We start from the raw sequence: 7,765 nt of genomic DNA, 5'->3' as shown, positions 1-7,765 counted from the left end.
CATCTATCTAATCTATCTATCTTTATCTACCTCCTTTATCTGTCTGTTTACCTATCTCCCCACCTACTTCATCTACCTACCCTATCACCCATCCATCCATCTACCTGCCTTCCTATCTACCTAAGCTACCAGTCTACCGACCAATTATTGATCGATCTAACCATGTAAAGGAGGCTCCAAACTGAGAGGTGAGCTGTGTGTGCTGGGCTGGAAACCGGATCCGTCAGGGTGCAGACAGTGGAGGGCAGCTGCTTGGTCTCCCTGGGGCCCTTGTGTCTTATTTGCTTCATGAACAATGACACACAGACCTGACCATTTCTACAGGCATAGCTCATTGACAGTGGTTGCATACTTCACATGATGCCACCACGGTCCCCATCACTCGCTGCCCCGTAGTGTTCTCATTCGTGTTTTAAAGGAGCTCTGGTGCCACTGTGGGTTAGGTGGTAAGTTGCTAACTAACTGTAAGGTCTGTGGTTCAAAACCACCAGGAGAAAGATGAGGCTGTCTGTTCCTGCAAAGATCTCAAATTTTTTCTTTTTTTTTAAATCGTTTTATTAGGGGCTCATAGGACTCTTATCACAATCCATACATACATCAATTGTGTAAAACATATTTGTACATTCATTGCCCTCATCATTCTCAAAACATTTGCTCTCCACTTAAGCCCCCGGCATCAGGTCCTCATTTTTCCCCTCCCTCCCCTTTCCCCCCTCCCTCATGAGCCCTTGATCATTTATACATTATTATTTTGTCGTGTCTTGCCCTGTCCGACGTCTCCCTTCACCAAGCTCTCACATTTTAATAGATGGAGAAAGAGATGGGCCCATCATTCATTCTCATTCACTTAAGTGAATTCAAGAAAATAAAAAAACGTTTCTATTTCATTTTTGAATGTAATGTTTCTCCTTATTAGACCTATAGTGGTAGACTGGGAGTTTTTTTTAATGAATGTTTTTCACTTTCCCCCGCTTTAACCCTTCATAGCAATGAACAAAGCAGCTTGCTTATTATATAAAAATTTTAAACTTACAAAACACTGCCATTGAGTCGATCCCAATTCATAAAAACCCTACAGAGGGCTTCTGAGACTGTAACGCTTTACAGGAACAGACAGTCTCATCTCTCTCCTGCAGGGTGGCTGATGGGTTTGAACTACTGGCTTTCAGGTTAGCAGTCTAACTGCCACCCTTGTGGTTCATTAACCCACAGTGCCACCAGGGCACCTTTTGCTTATAATAGGAATGCATTAGATACATGTTCTATAAATAAAATAAATATAGTTTGCCTACTCCGATAATTGGAAGCAGAACTGCGAAACACCAACTATCCTGAAATGTATTTTTTCCCAACAATGCGTCACATTCCCCCAGAGCTCTTGGCTTGCCTAATTCAGCTCTACCTGCCTAGAGTGCTTTACTCTTTCTATTCCACCTCCTTCCCAATGGGCCCAATTCCATCCTCCGGTTGCACCAGGAGTGCAGACCCCTTGGTGATGCTCTCCCTGCCCCTGCCCTCAGGCATTCCCTCTTCACCTGAACACCCCTCCTTCCACTCAGGTATCAGGCCTTTTTGCTTCTTGTAGTTTATGTTCTTTGAACCCCCAGGGCTGCCTTCATGTCCTTGACTTCAGTCATTAGCACTGTGCTACCCTGTGTCTGTGCTGTTTTGAAAGAAATGTGTGAGTGAGAGAAGAAGTAACGAGCCATTGCGGGTAGGTGCCGTTAGGGCCGGTTCTGACTCAGGGCAACCCCGTGTGCAATAGAAACCCTGCCCGGCGTAGGTGCCGTTAGGGCCGGTTCTGACTCAGGGCAACCCCGTGTGCAATAGAAACCCTGCCCGGCGTTCACTGTCCTCCCCGTGGTGGTGAGCCCCGAAGCCATGCTCGCAGCCACGTGTCAAGCCATCTCACTGAGGGTCCACCCCTCTTTCCACGGACCTTCTAGTTTACCAACACGATGGTCTTTCTCGGGACTGGTGTCTCCTCATAGCATGTCCACATTAGGCGGCCAGGTCTTCACTTCTAAGGAGCACTCTTCTGGCTGACCTTCTCTCAGGACAGATCTGTTTGTCCTTCTGGCAGTCCATGGTCTTTCAAGATGCTTTGCCAACATCACGGCCCAATCGTGTTCATTCTTCTGTGGCCCTTCGTAGACGCTGTCCCACCTTCACATGCATATGAGGTGACTGACAATACCATGATTTGGGCCAGGCACACCTGAGGCCCCATCTTGGCTCTTCACCACTTTAAAAAAAATCATTTTATTGGGGACTCACCTACTCTGATCATGATCCACCCATCCATCTGTTGTGTCAAGCACATTTGTACATACGTTGCCATCATCATTTTCAAAACACCTTCTTTCTACTGGAGCCCTTGGTATCAGCTCCTCATTTTCCCTCCTCTCTCCCTCATGAACCCTTGATAATTTATAAATTATCATTATTATTATTTTGTCATGTCTTACACTGACCGATATCTCCCTTTACCCACTTTTCTATTTTCCACTATTCCATCCCCTAGGGAGAAGGTTAGATGTAGATCGTTGTGATCAGTTCCCCCTTTCTCCCCCAACCTTACCCTTGCCCTCCTGGTATCGCTACTCTCAATATTGGTCCTGAGGGGTTTATCTGTCCTGGATTCCCTGTGTTTCCAGCTCTTATCAGTACCTGTGTACATGCTCTGGTCTAACCAGATTTGTAAGGTAGAATTGGGGTCGTGATAGTGGCAGGGAGGAAGCATTTAGGAACTAGAGGAAAGTTGTAGGTTTCATCGGTGCTATACTGCACCCTGACTGGCTCGTTTCCTTCCCACGACCCTTCAATACTTTAAGAGGTCTTCTGCAGCAGAGCTGTGCAATGCAATATATCATTTGATTGATTACGGAGCCAAGTAAAATTACATCCTTGACAACATCCCTCTTTTCTCCACGTATCATGAGACTGTCTGTTGGTCAGGTGTGAGGGTCCGTTTCCCTTGCATGGCGTTACAGCCCACACTGAAGGTGGTAGTGTTTGATTTTCACCAGGAAGGGGCTCAAGCCCTCTCTTTCAGCGAGCAAGCTTGGGCTATCTGCTTAACAGAAGTTGTTAGCAAGTGGTTGTAGCTTATGAACACCTATTTGTTAACTTGTATATAAAAATACTTGAAAATCCATTGGCATCAAGTTGAGTCTACCCTGCAGTGGCCCTAGAGGGCAGAGTAGAACTGCCCCCACCGGGTTTCTAAGGCTGTCCTTTGCATGACAACAGACTGGTCCATCTTCCTTCAGCGGTATTGAACCACCAGCCTTTGGGTTAGCACTCCAGGCCTTAACCACTGCACCGCCGTTGCTCATTAGTACTGTACAGTTCATTTGAAATCAGGGTGCCATCCATTTCTAAGTCAAGAGGATGCTGGCACGTTGGCCCCATTCTGCTTTTCCTGGACTTTGAACCAATGAGTGGATAAAATGGCTAGGGTGGTAAAAAGGGTTCGCACCTTTTAGTGCTTACCACATAGCCAGCTCACCTCTGTGGGGTGTGTTGCACCGGGCAAACCTGCTGCATGAGCCTCCGGGAAGTGTTCACAAAGATGAGGACTCAGGTGTGCCTGGCCTGTCATGGTATTTTTAATCACCTCTTATGCATGCGAAGGCTGGATACTGTGGACTTATCCACAAGCGCGCGCGCACACACACACACACACACACACACACACACCTTATGAATGGGATCTTGATTTCTTTTCTGTTGTTACATAAACGTACGAATGAGGAAACCCTGAGGCATCGGGGTTACTCGCTGCACTGCGACCATCAAGGCCAGCAGTTTGAAACCACCAGCTGCTTCTCGGGAGAAAGGTGCCGCTTTCCCCTCACTTAATGAGAGTCTGAAGCCCCCAGGGGCAGTTCTACCCTGCCCTGTAGGGTCCGCTGTCTGTGGCAGTGAGTGTGTTTGTTTTTAATATGCGAATAACCCTCATCAATGCCTTATAAGAATAAACATCAACCTGTGAGCTTGAGGACAGAAGTTTGGTTGCCTAAACGGGGAAGCTTGTGTTCATATAGAAATGTTCTATAAAGCGGTTCATATCGAATGATTTGGAAAATCTTTGGCTCCCAAGCTCGCAGAGAAAGACGGGTCCTACTAGGAAGTTGGTCGAAGGACTAACATTTTAAATCGTGAACAATATGGAAACTTCTGGCCTGGGGGCAATGTTTTCCCCCCCTGGGCACTGGTTACATTCTGATTAGAGGTGCTGATATCTGGGTGCCTTGAATGGAAATTCTCGTCAGGAGAAGCGAATGTACAAACGGAGCATTTCAGGCCCCGATGAGCTGGCTTCTTTCGCTCCCCTAACTCCGAGGTTGGGATGGAGGGGCTTGGGGCCGTGATGTGGAATGTGCCACCTCTGACAGAGCTTAGTGGAGCTGATGGTGGTGCCGGTGCTCACGGAAGATAAGGAGGATGAAGAGAAGAAGAGAGATGGGTGGAGGAGAAACAGGGGGAGGCAGAGAAAGCCGAGGAAGAGGACGAAGGAGCAGAGGAGGAGGAAGGAGACGCCAATGGTGAGGAAGACCACCAGAAGGAGGGACAGCAGAGAGAAAGCAGAGCAACTAGCCACGCCCTGGCTCCCAGCCCTCGCCATCACACTGGACGGGGTGGCGACCAAGGTCTTCATCCCGAATGCTTCTGGCATGTTCTCAGGAGAGACCAGTCCCTGGAGAAGGACGCCTCGCTTGGTAAAGTGGAGGGGCAGTACACTAGAGGAAGGCGCGCCACGAGATGATGGACACTGGCTGCCACCACAGGCCCGAACATAAGACCCTCACTGGGGACGGCTCAGGACCGGGCAGTGTTTCCTTCTGTTGGGTCATAGGGCTGCTATGGGTGGGAACCAGCCCGAGGGCACCTAAGGACAGCAGACTCTTTTCCTTCCCATTCACCATATTCTGAGAGTTGTTTGAAAGGGCCACCGTGTGGTCCGCGGGGGCCCATTCAGGCATGTGTTCACCTGGGCAGTGCCTGCTGGTTGGCCCATTTCCCTGGGCGCTGAGCCTTTGGCAGGCAAAGCGAGACTGAGGGGGCCCTGCAGGGGGTGGGAGAGAGGGGTAGACGGTCATTGTTAATGCCTTCAGCAAGGTGCTTCCCCATGCTGCCCAGGGCCCAGGGATCTGCTCCTAGAATTGGGATTGTGTCAACTAGAATTGGGTTGTGTCAAAGCTTCCTTCCCTCCCCCACCAAAGGGAAAACTACAAGGTACCCAAACCTGGTGGTGCACCTGCTGCCTGCCCCAGCTCTCACAAGGGCCCGGCCAGTGGAGTGTCTGAAGTCACCCCTCCTGTTAGTTCCACCGCCTGGTGCACAAAGAGCACCGAGCCAAACCCAAAGACGCTCACTAACTGGTTTAAAAGAGATGCCACGAACAAAGCAGGCTGCCCCCCCCCCTCGTGAACTGTGTCTGTAATTGCTTGAATCATGTTGAATTTCACCCATATGCTGGAGAGAGGGGGTGGCAAGGGACGGGGGCGGGAGGGGGAGGGAGGAACTGGCAAAAATAAACACCGTGAATACAAACTGCAGATGAATGGAGACAGCCTCATTCATAAATGTCATATGAAGCTGCGGTGACAAAGACACGTCCGTCATTCTGGGGACAGCAGCTGTTGTTGCGTGGAACAGAATGGATACAAAATGGGCATTCTTTTCAAGTGAAATGTTTAACTTCGCGCCAACCCAGCCCACTATCCTCGGAGTCACCCCGTGTCATCGGAGCCATGAGCCGCCGAAGAGGGCCGGTCACACAGGAAATCCCGCCGGCCGACCTCAGGCAGCGCAGACCGGCAACCGAGGAGAAGGGCAGTGTTTGAGTTACTATGGCAATCGCCAACTAGCAAGGCCTTTTCTTCTTCCCCGGTCTCTGCGTGCAGCCGCAGCCTGCTCCTGAATAGGCCACATCTGCAAAAAGTTTTACCACGGTACTCAGATGAAGAAAGGAACCCCCCAAAATGGGCACTGACCCGTCTCAAAAAATGTTGCAAATTTCACATACAAGAATTGGGGAGCCAGGCCACTTTACACAGGTTATGTCAGGATGGCAGCACAAAGGGATGAAAGCTCGCGACGGCTGGGCTGTCAGGTCCCGAGAGGAGGGCACCACGGAGTAAGTGACAGCTCAAATTCAGATCGAAGGGGAAAAGTCAGAGATGGGTGACACACTTACCGGTCGATGAATGAGGCAGAAATTTCCAGTGCGGGGGGGACACACACACACAACCAAAACCAGACAAAAGAGTAAACTACAATAACATCTATCTATAGAGATTTACTGAGAAAACGTCCCAAAGCATCGTGAGCCAAGCTCCCCACGGTAGAACCCTGTGAAAACAACACATGGCTCTCCCGACAGCCCCCCCCAGGCCTCTCCCTGCCGCCCTGCAGCTCAGAGCCCAGCCGAGGACCAGTCCGAACAATAGGGACCGGGGCCAGGACACAGCTCGGGGAAATGAATGTTTGCAGATAAAAATCTGAGAGACCAGGGGGATTCCACAAGTCCTTGGGAGAATCCCATTCTTGATTATTGCTATTCCCTTTCTCACACACTTTGCGTAGCGGTGCCATATAGATGGAGACCTGGGGGCATCGTGGTTTCAGTCAGCAGTTGGAAACCACCAGCCAGAAGAAAGATGGAGCTTTCTACTCTGGGGAGGTTGACTTACTGTCTTGAAAACCCACAAGGGCAGTTCTATTTTGTTCTAAAGGATTGTTATGCCTCACAATCGATTCTATCAATAGCTATGAATTTAGATCGGTAGATGATGGATGGATAAATAGATACCACTGCCATCAAGTTGATTCCAACTCATAGCTCCCCTGTAGATAGGGTTTCTGAGGCTATACATCTTTACAGGAACAGACTGCCTCACCTTTCTCCCAAGGAGTAACGATTAGGTTTGAACTACCAACATTATGGTTAACATACTAATGCCTAACCCACAGTGCACCAGAGTTCTCTCTCTCTCTCATGTGTGTACCCCAAAAAAAGAGACTCCCCCCAAACCAACTCAAACTTACTGCCTTTGCATCAATTCCAACGCAGAGTTAACCCTTCCGGACCCTTTGAGTTTCCTAGACTTTAAATCTTTCTGGGAACAGACAATCTCACTTTCTTCCCATGAAGCAACTGGTGGATTTGAACTGCTGACCTTGTGGTTAGCAGCTCGATGCATAATCCACAAGCGCTCCTACGTGCATGCATATGCACCCCTATGCAGTGTCTGTTCCTATGCACACGTGTACCAAAGACCGCAAGGAAACTCTCTGCCATCGAATTGATTTCAACTCACGGTGACCCTATCTTGGGTTTGTGAGACTGTTGATCTTTATGGGGGAGACAGCCTCATCTTTCAGAGAACAGCTGGTGTGTTTGAACTTCCAACCGAGCAGTTAGCAGCCCAATGCCTAGCCCACAGTGCCACCAGGGCTACCTATGCATATGTTTATACAAGGAGGTACCCCCCCAAAAAAACCCCAGAAAAAAACTCCACTCTGTGGAGCTTCATAGTACGCAGTCTTCCCACCAGGTGAGCCACTCACTCTGAGTGCACCCAGTGGCACCGCCTGGGAAGGTGCTCTCTGGTCACGATGAGTTTTTTTGTAAAAGCAGTTTCATTCAAACCTCATCTTTTGTGGTGGTTGATTCAAGAGAACAGTGTGCGGCTGTGACACTTTGTTTCCCGCTCGCAGAAAATGCCGCAGAAACTGCCGTGATGTTGAACACAGC

The sequence above is a fragment of the Echinops telfairi genome, unplaced genomic scaffold, assembly GCF_000313985.2.
Source record: "Echinops telfairi isolate 266 unplaced genomic scaffold, ASM31398v2 ScPeMD7_2565;HRSCAF=3150, whole genome shotgun sequence".
Lineage (NCBI taxonomy): Eukaryota > Metazoa > Chordata > Mammalia > Afrosoricida > Tenrecidae > Echinops > Echinops telfairi.
Note: the sequence above shows the minus strand (reverse complement) of the source record.